The sequence below is a fragment of the Anguilla anguilla genome, chromosome 4 (genome assembly GCF_013347855.1).
Source record: "Anguilla anguilla isolate fAngAng1 chromosome 4, fAngAng1.pri, whole genome shotgun sequence".
Lineage (NCBI taxonomy): Eukaryota > Metazoa > Chordata > Actinopteri > Anguilliformes > Anguillidae > Anguilla > Anguilla anguilla.
In genome coordinates, this window is record NC_049204.1 from 23,595,044 (window position 1) to 23,607,711 (window position 12,668).

Genomic DNA, 12,668 nt, shown 5'->3' on the forward strand with positions numbered 1-12,668 from the left:
ACAAACTGTCAGGGGCGATGTGGTCAACTGAACAGCACTGCTATCTGATATATGCCATTCATACAAGTTCACCCATGGACTGCTGAATCTCTAAAGCCCCGTCTTCCACAGGTTAAATAGCACTGACCTTGGCAGCAGGATCCAGGAAATGACACGATGCAACACCTGTCAGACACCAAGCAGCCCATCTCCCAGGGGCAGATGCATCTGATGCCACAACATGGAAAGAAATGTATCAACATTTAATCCCTTGGATTTTGTGTGTGTGTGTGTGAGAGACAGAGAGAGAGAGAGAAAGAGAGAGAGAATGACAGATTGAGAGAGAGAATGAGCGTATGTTATATTCACTTACCATATGAATAAAGCAAAAAATGTAACTAACTAGTAAATAAGTAAATAATTGTAAATAAACGTGTAACTAGCTGAATGAATGCCACTGACCATCACAGGGCACGTCATAGTATTTTTATAGTGAGATTCCAATAAAAATAGTGGCCCTTGTTTTTTCATTGTGCAGCTTCTCAGTTTCAGTGCAATATATCCATATTATTATTCATGGTACACTGTAAACATCTTTGCATTTTGAAAATAATCTTTTTGAAACACAGAGGCAAGAGGTGGGAGCCAAGCAGCCTGCTCAGCTGCTTTGGTCACATGTTCTAATCGCAGCTCAAAGCCTTGCAACCTCTATGAGGCTTCAGAGAGCCTGGTCTTGCTCACAGGCATCCAATCACCACCCAGCAAAGGGACCAGCTCCAGCACTGAGACACAATCCTCCTCTTCTCAAGATAAACATCAAAGACCCGAAATATAAACAGCTTGATGACTAGTGTGGAATTTATTGAGAAATAATGGAGTATTATTGCCGCAAAGATAACAAAGAAAAATTAAATAAAATCACTGGGTAGAAACCATAGTTATAATAGTCTAAACACAACTTGCTGAAACTCTTTATTACTGTGATGAACATGATTCATTGTTTCCCTCAGAAACAGTAAACAGATAAGTTTGTTTTGTCTGGTTTTTAGTATCAGTTTCTTTTGTATGAGACAAGAGGCTTAAGATCTACTATATTTATCCTTGATTAAGGAAATAAAAGACAAGTGCACTTTAACTCAGATTGTAGGATAACTTTTATTAGTTGTTCTGTATCACAATGAGAAATACCATAAAATAATAAACATCGTAAAAATAATTCTGTAACTCTTCTACATTTATTTCTAATAGGAGCAGTAACAAAAACACAAGGAGAGCAGAATTTCACAAACATGCAATTCTGCTCTCTCTCCCCACACCAAGAGCATTCTACTGATGAATTATTTACTGAGTGCTGAGCATGAGGAACCCAATACATACAGTAACCCTAGTGCAGAGAGAAAGAGAGAGCGAGAGAGAGAGAGAGAGAGAATAAACAAGGGCACTCTGCATATCTCTGGAGTGATACTACAGCTGTTGTATCTGAGAGAGAGTCTTTTTGAGGCACCTGTAAGCCAGCCCTAGACAGGACACCTTTCCCTCTGTCTACACAGCATTCAGTCTTGTGAAGGGAACAACTGGCTATGTCGTTTACCTGTACAAGCATTCATATTTATTCTCACTGATTTATAAGGGACCGTGGAGTAACACCTAACCCCTAAGTTTTAATCCCTGTTTTGCAGATATCTCCCGCAGCCAATTTTATGTCTTCATTTTAAGATTCACATGGCTATATATTTCCAATTAAATGATACATCTCCAGAAAATGACCTACTTTTATAGCCTAGTTTTCATTCCAGATTCTCCATCACTTTTATACGGTCTACTCCAAACATAAATTCAAAAACTATGTGTTGTGTCTTCATTTGACGTAAACACTGTCACCCTAAGTGGAGTTGGTTAACGTTCTTGTTAGTCGAACTGCCTTACTAAAAGGAACCCTCAGTGCTATAAATACCACTAAATTGAATATCTCCTATGCCAAATGGTAAATTACACTTTGACAGACATAAAACATCTCCATTCTGCAATGTAACCAAATGTGAAATATGTGATAATTTATCCAGGAAGGGTTTTTTCATTTTCTCCTATGAGAGCCTTTATAATGAGGAAACTACTGTGTATTGTCTTCTTGTGGATTTTCTTTGGGGAACCTGTTTGAATGCAAACTGCCATATTGTCTGTGCTTCTGGCTTAAATGCCCATATTCCTACATACTTTCAGGGAAAAATGAATTATATGTATTTCAGTGTAATAATGAATAAATAGGTATCATTTCTGTGTGGTTTATTATACAAAGACAACAGTTACTGAAATTACAGATTACTATTCATTGCAAAATGAAATAAAAAAAATAATATACAGTTTCGCAACTTTTCACAACTATATATAATGAAATTCACATCTCAAATCCACAATAATGATCCCAATGAAAAGACTTAAAACAAAGGTAATGGGTATCTATATCCATGATAAATAAATAAATGAATACGATTCTTGTATTGTATTGATGTTATTGTAAAAAGTTATATTTGACAAAACCCAGGCACAAATAGATTTGTTGATAATGAAGGCAGAGTATGCATTTCGAGATGGCTTTAGCATAGATCATCTTTCAGGGCCCTGTTCTGTTTAAAGACTGGGCTCAGGACCAGGACTGCAGCTGCACAAATCTCCGGCTGAGAAGTTAACATGATCGCCATATTTCACTTCGCTGTCTATCACAACGGTATAAACAACTGCAGATAAATCTCAAGTGTCAAACAAGCCTTGAGAACCAAGCTGGATCAAAATCAAAGCGTTTGTCTCCATTTTATCACAGTCGTGGCATTTCCATGTTGCCAAGCCATGTTTTGTCAGATTGGCCTTGGTCTTGATGGTATTCTTAATGCTTTAATTGCATGCTTTATACACCCATGGATGAACATAACAAGAAATAACAGGCACTAGCTTTCCAAAACACAGGCACATATCACATCATGATATTTAAGCAGTGCACACAGTTTTAGTTTAAAAATGTAGAACAATAACACCAGTACCGCCACAATAACCGCCAACTACTACAACGACAAAAGTATAAATGACAACAACGACGAGAGTGACCAACTAGTCAGGAACTAATGAGGACATTGACAGCTTTTCCAGGTCATCGTATAAATCCAGTATGAGAACAGAATGTGACTTCAGCCTCTGCCACAGCCGGCACTTACCTGGGACATGTTCAAGTGTGGCGGATCTAAACCCTCTCACATAAACAGTGACTGGGACCAGCTCCACAACTCCAGCTTCAAGAATAAAACACCGTGAATACAGAACAGAACCAAAGAACAGCGGTGAAACTGACGGTGATGAAAGTTGTACCGACTGTGGTGGTATTTCTTTTTTTTTATTTGGGAGTAGGACCTTCTTCCCTTTTTTCTACCTTTTGAGGTGTTGATGAAGCGCTATTTCTCAAGACTGGCCAAGAAATGAAAAGTCTACCAAGTTTGAAGAAAAACAGAGGCATTGTTTTTGATTGGAATGGTACTACTTCCTGAAATGTTTTAAAATATTTCCCATTCACCATGATTAAAGTTAAAAGCTTGATCAAAAAGTTTTTTTAGTTGTAGGGCTACAATTGAACTGCAATAAAGACAGCTTTACACCACGGTCACCTTTCGCACCAGACTGATAGGTTGATATATATACAGTATAATGACAGTTTTTCCCTATCATCCATTCTGGACGTTGTGATTAACTTAGAATGGAATGGACCAAATAGCTTAATAAAATAGTAGGCTAATAGAGCTACGCCTTTGCATGACATCAAATCAGACATTCTCTCTTCTGCACACATTATTAAAAAATGATGCCTTGCTATGGCCAAGAATCCACCCTTTGGAGTATTAAATTGTGAATGAGAACATTATTTTCTGATTGGCAAAGATCATATTGGCCATTTCATTTCACCGTGAATGCAAAAGCAAGCCTAAAAGAAATAATAACAGGTGTTGATTTTTCATTCATTATGACTTGGTCAATAATGCTGCTAGTCCAGCACAACATACTTTGTCTAATAAGAATTCTGGAATCAAAAACTGGGATTTAGAGTATAAGCCAGAAAAGATCAAAAGTGTGTGACATATGGCCTGTACCGGAAAGCCAACTCCATTTCTGATTCAAATTGTATATGTTATTCACAGAGATGTTGACATCTGTTGGGGTTTGGACCTATTTTCTTGCTCTGAGGTTTTCCTGTTTTCATTTTAAATTCCACCTCTAATTTCTGATGTTTCGGTTTTAAGGCTTTAAAACCGAAACATCAATAGTGTAAGTGTAAGTGTTTAGGCCACCCATACGGTGGCCTTTTCAGCCACCGTACACCCATGACCTAGGTCATTTTCCCAGTTATGATTTTCTGCTTGCTAATTCAGATTACACAAACAAATAGGTATGCTGATATGTTTTTTTTATTTTCTGGGGTTGCAAACAGGCTGGAGACCTATTCTATTTCTACTAAAACAATTATTTGATAGAAATTACTTTGAAATGACATTTTTTTCAAATAAAAGGATGCCAATGTTCAATGCAAAGTAGCACACAAAAGAGTATAACATTTGTATCATTACTTCAACAAGGCAGCAAAATTCTTTTTAAATGGTATGACATAAATTGTCAAACATTTCATGCCTGCTTTTGTTGCCAGTACAGCAGTGTGTTCAGCAATGCACTATATCATTGACACAGATTGTGTGTGATAAGGTTATACAGACACACTATAAGTAACACCTTTACTTGGGGAGGAAATGTAAACCATATGGACCACGTTTTACACAGATGACCTGTGTTTGCTCTACCACTTTCACTCGAGAAAGGTTCTTCAAACAATTGACTCAGGGGACCAGTATATATGCACAAAGGAGTACCGAGGAAAAAAAAAACTGACTGTGAAACTTTGCATCTGTTAGTAAAATGTTCAGCTAATTTCTACAGTGTAGAACCAAACTTCCTGCGATCCTGAGAATGAATCACAGTTTGGCACATGTGACCAAGATGGCAGGCTAACCAGCAGGATGAGGAAAAGAGTCTCTGAGGACATCTGGTGCAACATGGCTGAGGAAAGCTTTAAAAAGACCCGCACAGGAATTCACAGCAACTGCACCGACCACATGTGTCAACCTGTCCCACTCTCTAATAGGCATTAAAAAAACAGCCATCCCCACCCACTGTGCCCCTCCATAACAGCACACACCAAAGCAGACTCTGCAATCACTCCCTGACACATGGATTCAATCAAGGAGGGGGCGGAGGTTGCACAATTCTAAAGCCACCCAAAAAATGTGTTGAATAACATATTGAATAATATTTCCCATGCATCTGTCATATATAAACACACACACACACACACACACACACACACACACACACACATAAACACATGCAGAGTTTATAGTTTGTAACAGTACTCAATGTTAATGTATGGGTCAGGACATTCATGGTATGTCCCTCTATTGTGCAGCTGATTGCTTTGAGAACTGGAAGCATGAAAACACATGAGAGCAGTTTGATGTCCTCATTGGGCATCCCTGGTCTCGCATAACTGATCACGCTTAACAGGAAGTGATCAACATGGTGAACAGATTGAATATCTGATGGTTTTAAAGACACTGTAAAGTTAATTTCAAACACTCTTCTTACATCTGCGAGACAAACACAGGAATATGCAAAAACAATATTTCTGTAAACATTCTGAAAAACTGAACGCAGGTTGTATATCATTCTGGCCTAACAGATTAAAATAAATGAGGTGCTGATTGTTCCCATATCCACTAAATTAACAGCATGTCAGTGGTGAGCCTGTAAGACAATTGTATAAATCTCTCATGTGGAGCACACCATGATTCAATAAACGCTGAGACTGACTCGAAGTGCCTACAAAACTTCAGATGTGAGGGGCAGCCTCGTCATCCTAGAAGCACTTTCCTGAGCTGTAATGTGCAGTGCCGTGACAAAGTAAAAGTTGCCCCCTTCCCGATTTCCTCTATTATTGCATATTTGACACACTGAATGGTTTCAGATTTTTAGACAAAATATAATATTAGATCAGGGGAACCTGAGTAAATACAAAACACAATTTGAAAATTATTTCATTTATTTAATGAAAAAGTTGTCAAACACCCATATCGCCAATGTGGAAAAAGTAATTCTCCCCTTAAACTTAATAGCTGGCTGCCCCACCTTTAGCAGCAATAACTGCGTCTTTCACATCACTGTGGAGGAATTTTAGCCCACCCTTTGCAGAACTGCTTTAATTCAGACAAATTGGTAGGTTTTCCAGCATGAACTGCCACAGCATCTCTATTAGGTTCAAGTCAGGACTTAGACTGGGCCAACATTTTTATATTGTTTCTTTTCAGCCATTTAGATGTGGACTTGCTTTTGCATTTTGGATCATTGTCTTGCTACATAACCCAATTATGCTTTTGCTCAATTATGCTTTTTCCCACACTCTTATTGTGAAGTCATGAACACAGATCTTAGCTGAGACCAGAGAGGCCTACAGTTCTTTGAATATACTTCTGGGATCTTTTGTGACTTCCTGGATGAGTTGTCACTGTACTCTTGGAGAAATGTTGGCAGGCCGACCACTTTTAGGAAGATTCACCACTGTTCCAAGCGTTCTCCATTTGGAGATACTGCCTCTCACTGTGGTTTTGTGGAGTGCCAGAGCCTTAGAAATGGCCTTGGAACCCTTACCAGACTGGTATATTTTAACAACTTTTTTCTCATCTCTTCTGGAATTTCCTTTGATCATGGCATAGTGTACTTGTAGAAATTTTGCGGTGACTACTTCACTCTGATGGTAAGGTTTAAGTGAGGTTTAGATTTAACAAGGCTGCCTGCAATCAAGCCTGGCTGTGTTCAATCAACTGAATTTAATTATCAATTAAATTTGGTTAATTGGTTGATTGAGTAACTATGGGGGCAATTACTTTTTCTCATGGGTTATATGGGTGATTGATACATTTTTTATGAAATAAATAAAATATTTTGTGTATACTCGGGTTCCCTTTTGTCTAGTATTGCATCTTGTTTAAAGATCTGAAACTATTCAGTGTGACACAATATGTAATAATAGAGGAAATCAGGAATGGGGCAAATACTTTTTCAAGTATCTTTCAATGGTATCTCATAAAATCCCAGTGATATAATAAAACTGTTTACTCAAACAGGGATAATGGGTTAAGAGAACGAATCTACAACAGAAACACACTGCGAACATAATGAATGAACAAATCCAACCCGAATGACAGAAGCATGTTTAAAAATATATCCCTGGCACAGTAAATACATCAGCACAACCATTGCTCCTTATGTGAAATGAGTTTTAATGCAAAAAAAAAACACAAAAAAAAAAACACACAGGACTGATAATGCATACCACTCTTTCACCAGACAATTACTAAACAAATGGCTCAAAATGATTTAATATTACCTTTGTCATAAATATTTGTACGTTCCACAGTATACATGACCTATTCCCTACATGGGCTTCTTGTACTGAAAAGATAAACAGAGGGACTAATTTTCAACAAGGATTATATGTGGACAATACTGATGGCCAATGATAATTTTTCCTTGGATACTTTCATTTTCATGTATAAAAATGGCAGAATACAAAAGCAGACTTAACAAACACTTGCAAAATATCCAAGAAGAGAAATCATCTTACAATTATGTAAATCTAAACAATGAAGTTGTAATGGTGTGAGTGGAGAGTTATGAATATTTGAGGTCTGAATATTTGATAGCTAAAACTATAAAAATGATGACACATTTACTTAAGAACCTTTTTCTATATAAAAGTATCACTGCTGAAATGTGTGGGGAAAATTGGCTCTGTGTTCAAACCACTGTAGCGATAATTTATGAGGGGTTATCAGATATCTTCATCGTAAATATGCCACATGTATTTTTTTTTTAGACCTTTCTCTTCTTTGCTATTTTTGCTATTACTTTTTTGTTTATTTTTTGGCAGTTTTCTTTTGGTAAAGTGTCAGCTGAAACAAACCCCCGCATTTTCTACTCCTTTTGGAGAATTGCTGTCACATTTGTGCTGATTTTCACACTGCCTCCTGTGGTGTACATATCCAGATGATAATGCCCGGCTGTATTTAATTCCCTGGAAAGCCAGATGTGCAGAACTGACACTGGTAAGTAGGTGGATACCTACATAATAATGGGCCATCTAGCCATGAAAAATCATTGTTTCCCAGATAGCAAGCAACTCCAGGCTGGATCAGGGCTGATTCTGGCCCAAAGTCAGCATAGCCGGAGCAGATTCGATCCAAAGTTGCTTGCTATCTGCGTTTCAGAAAACAGGTAAAGCATAAAATGACCTGCACCTATTGCCAGATCAAAAAATATCTCTGCATTCCATTCAGTGGACTGGAGTGAGTAAATAAAAATGTAAGTTAAATTACGTAAGATCTGTAACACTTTCAAGCCAACCATGCTAACCATCTCCACGTACTGCTAGAAGAACTTGAACCAACTAATACTGACCATTTCCATTTGAAAAGAAACCAGCTCATACACAAGGAATGATTGATGCAAAGAACACCACAAAGAATTTCTATGACTTTAAAGGTATTTTTTTTAAATCACGGGTTAATGTAATGTTAATTGTACTGACAAGTACAAACTGGATAGATGCAACCTATGTTGCATAGTATGCGAGCGAAAGCATGCTGCCCTCTGGCATCGCTGTTGTTGACCCTGGGATCACTCAGTCATCATGGGAAGGGGGGGGGGGGGGGGGGGGGTCCCTGGTCCTGTAGGTTTTATACAGTAAAAGAACAAAAAAGAAAAATAAATCCTAAATTTAAGATGCATTTTTTGTGGCTAATTTTAAAAAGAGAAACATTTGCAAATGAATAGGATGAATTTCTCTGCCAGGGCGCTGCTGGAGGGATCTTGCCCCAGCCTGCTTGTGAGAACATGGAGGGGAAATCACATGTTGGTACAGAAGCCTTGCACGGCTAACAATAAATAATTAATTCACTCATTTCAGACACAGTAGTTCCACACAAGCGCATTCAAAACCCCCATGTTGTGTTGCAAATCCAGGTGTAGTCGACAAGGGACCTACAGGCTCTTTTGTTTCAGGCATTTGGACCAATTTATGAAGTTCTGTGCATTGCCTTTTACAGTTAGCAATTCACAATGGGCCTCATTCACGAAACATGCATACCATCACATGGCTGTTTCCTTATGCTAATCACATGAACAGGATTGCGCATAAGATTTACAAGCAGTCAGCATTCATCGTTTCATACACTTGGGATATGCATAAAAACAAAGGTCTGCACATGTGTCATGCATCCCATATTGGTTTTTCGTAGTAACATTTTTAAGAACAAAAGTAAGAATAATTTAATAAAAGTTCTGTGAATGAAACTCAATATTTTTAAGGAGCCTCAACAACACAAGGAAGAGGATATTATCGACCAAATTAACCTGCAAATTTGGACACTGGATAAAATTCTCAAGAATACATCACATTCCATGGATGCATTCACTGAGCAGCAGAATGTGCAGTAACAAGTTCAGTTCAAGGCAGTTAATTATGTTATTATTTTTTTAGGAAAGGAAGCTCATTGGAGCATAACCCTCACAAGGGATAGAGACAACACATCATGGAAAACAAGACCAAAACCTGGTATATGGCTGGACCTAACACACGTGATCCGGCCGACCAGTAGTGTAACTTCATGAATCGGCTGACCAATGGTGTAACATCATCACTCAGTCACTCAGTCAGTCACAGACATTCGCGTTTGTAGGGCTGACCCTGCTGTTGCGGTCCAGCCAAAATTAATGAGAAGGGGAAACCATTTTATGAACAAAATAACTATGCCTTCTGAAATTTGGCTGAAACCAGTCTGACAGCTGTGGCTAACATCAAAAGTAATGAAAATGCCCCTTGACATAGTTTTAGCAGTATTTTAACCTGAAGAGAATGTCCAATGCATCATGTCCATCAACTCATTTGCATTAACATTTTTACCAAAAAAATGTTCATCAAAAAATAAGGACTGGAAATTCACATTCAAAACAAGTTAAATGCATCTTGCTGATATCATAACTAAAATGTCTTACATATGGAACAAAGATTTAGGCAAATTTGAAAAATCAAATATCTAACGCATGAAAACTTGTACAAGTGAACTTTGACACAAGACAGATTGTTGTCTGTTTAAAGAAAATGAACAGATTCCTTCATTCAAATGGGTTTAACAACTGCTCTGCCCAACAGCCCACGTGAAAGGATGACGGGGATTAGAGAAACTGGGCACCCTTGCCAAGTGCCTCTTCCTCTTTAGATCTGTGAGGACCTCAAGCAATCTTTGGGTAGGTATGAAGCTAGATGGATTACAAGAGGGAGAATATATATAAATAAGGGGTGCTATGCTCCAGAATCACTCCCCTCTGTCTAAAATATCTTTAAAATAAATATTTCTGCTAAGACCTGTAACTTCATGCCAGGGTATGATGATGGCAAGGGTCTGTTACGGACAATGGTGTATAGATTTCAACATAACTGGACCCATCAAGCACCACACGGCTAATAAAAGTTCCCATAGCTCTAGCCCTGAGCTACATCTTTTATCACAGAAGCTGGAACCCTACTGTATCTGTGCAGAGACAAATATGTGACATGTGGAACAAACACGCCTCCACATGCCCAAATCAATAACTAGCAATTTGTTCAACTAGCTGTGAAGAATGGAAATTGCATTACATTTAGTGGTAGACAGTAAGGCCAGTTAGACTGGCATAAGTTGGACACAAACCAGCAACGTGCGTTCTTACATATTCTCAGTGCAGTTTAATGTGTAACATCAGTTTGGCAAGATACAGAAGGAACGAGATGAAAGGCCCTTTGCTTCAAGGAGAATGTAAAAAAGCATTGTGACTGGAAAACAAAACATGCAACCTTTTCCATTTATCACAATGATGCCATGCTACCTGTAGATCTTTAAGATTTCTAGCTTGCCCTCAAAGAATGGTACCTTAAAAATTAGTGTTAGAGGTTTGTTCCCCGCATCAAACCATTTTCACTGGGAACACAATGAGCCATTTCAATCTGAGTCAAGCCTTTTTACTTTCACGGAGGAGAGCCTGTTGTAAGCTGTGTTGACTGGCAGCTGCTGCACAGTTGGCAGGCTTCTCTTGGCCTGCACTGCCAGCGGCACAGTTTTCACTTGTTTACTGTGTGTGTTAACAGTAAATTTCATCATCAGTGCACCTTCAGGTCTATTCCTCTCCACAGGCTTCTTCAGAATATTAGTGCAAGTTGGAATGTGTTTGGCTTTCAAAACCCTTTTACAGGCCCGGGCAGTGAACTTCATTTGTAATTTGAATAGGCTGTGGATGATAATGGCATATACATTACATGCAAAGTGAGTAAATGATCACACATTTCATGGGAAAGGGTTCTGCTGGATTAACCCAAGTGGGCTTTTGTATGTATTGTGAACATGGTCGACGTATTCATGCATGTAATCCTCCATGACCTCTGGGGACAACTTAAGGAACAGAGAAGGTCTAAAAATTTGGTTGTCTTTTCAGTTCTATCTGTCAAACTATTTGGAATAAAAATAATTGATTTCAGACTGCCTAATCTTAGCACATATACTTTTATTTTGTTGTTTCTATTCCCATAAATATCTCATTATCATAATAAGCAATAATCCCCTTTTTTCTGTCACTATGAAATGGCTACTAATACTACTAATAGGCTTATCCCACCAATACCACTTCCGTAAATTTGCAGACTAGCATTTGTATTCACTGCACAGTCTGGCTGAGCAGTGCAGTGCTTACACTGGAGGAGAACACTTCATGTGCGGCAGGCTCAGACAGTGTCCAGGCATGATGGGGCACAGGGACCTCTGCACACACTGCAGTGAATTAGATACAGAAAAAATGTCCAGTGTTAATCCAACTCTAACAGAGTACGAGTATGAGTCCATTAGGAACCATATGTACTCTGTAAGAGCTGATTTAACACTGAATATTTTACTGTGTTCCAGCCTACACATTGATATTGGTCAAGAACGGATTTCATTCCTCTGGGCACGTCGCTAATCTTACCATGATAATTTGACAGTACGCACCGTCCAGCAACCTGGGACCTTTGCTTATAATGCAGAAAAGAGCAGAGAGAAAATACTCCTAGACCATCACATGTGAATACACCATAGATGTAAGTTTCATCAGTTAATTAATTTAATGCTGATTGATGTAGCATTACTTTTCCCCAACCTACATTATGAGAGCTGGTCAGGCAGAGCATTATACTTTTACCCTTGATGCAAAGATCCTTGGTCACTATAGGTTTCAGGACCCAGGCCAAGGGAAGTAGCAGAGTACTACCTCAGTTGACTACAAGCTGAGCTATATCCCAGGCAGGTTTGGAAGACAGATACACTAAGCAAGAGCATTGCCTACTGCTCCCAAATCTGCCACAGCAGGCTGTATATGATTAGCATGTCAACAGTTATCCGACTCAGCCACTGGACCGTTCAACGGGGAGGAGGAGGAGCAAGTGGAGAGAGAAGAGGCAACGCAGAGGCTTCACACTCCTTCCCACATCCCGCCCCTTATCTTCCCCCCACTAGCCACCCCCCCAGCCCTGCCTACCTACA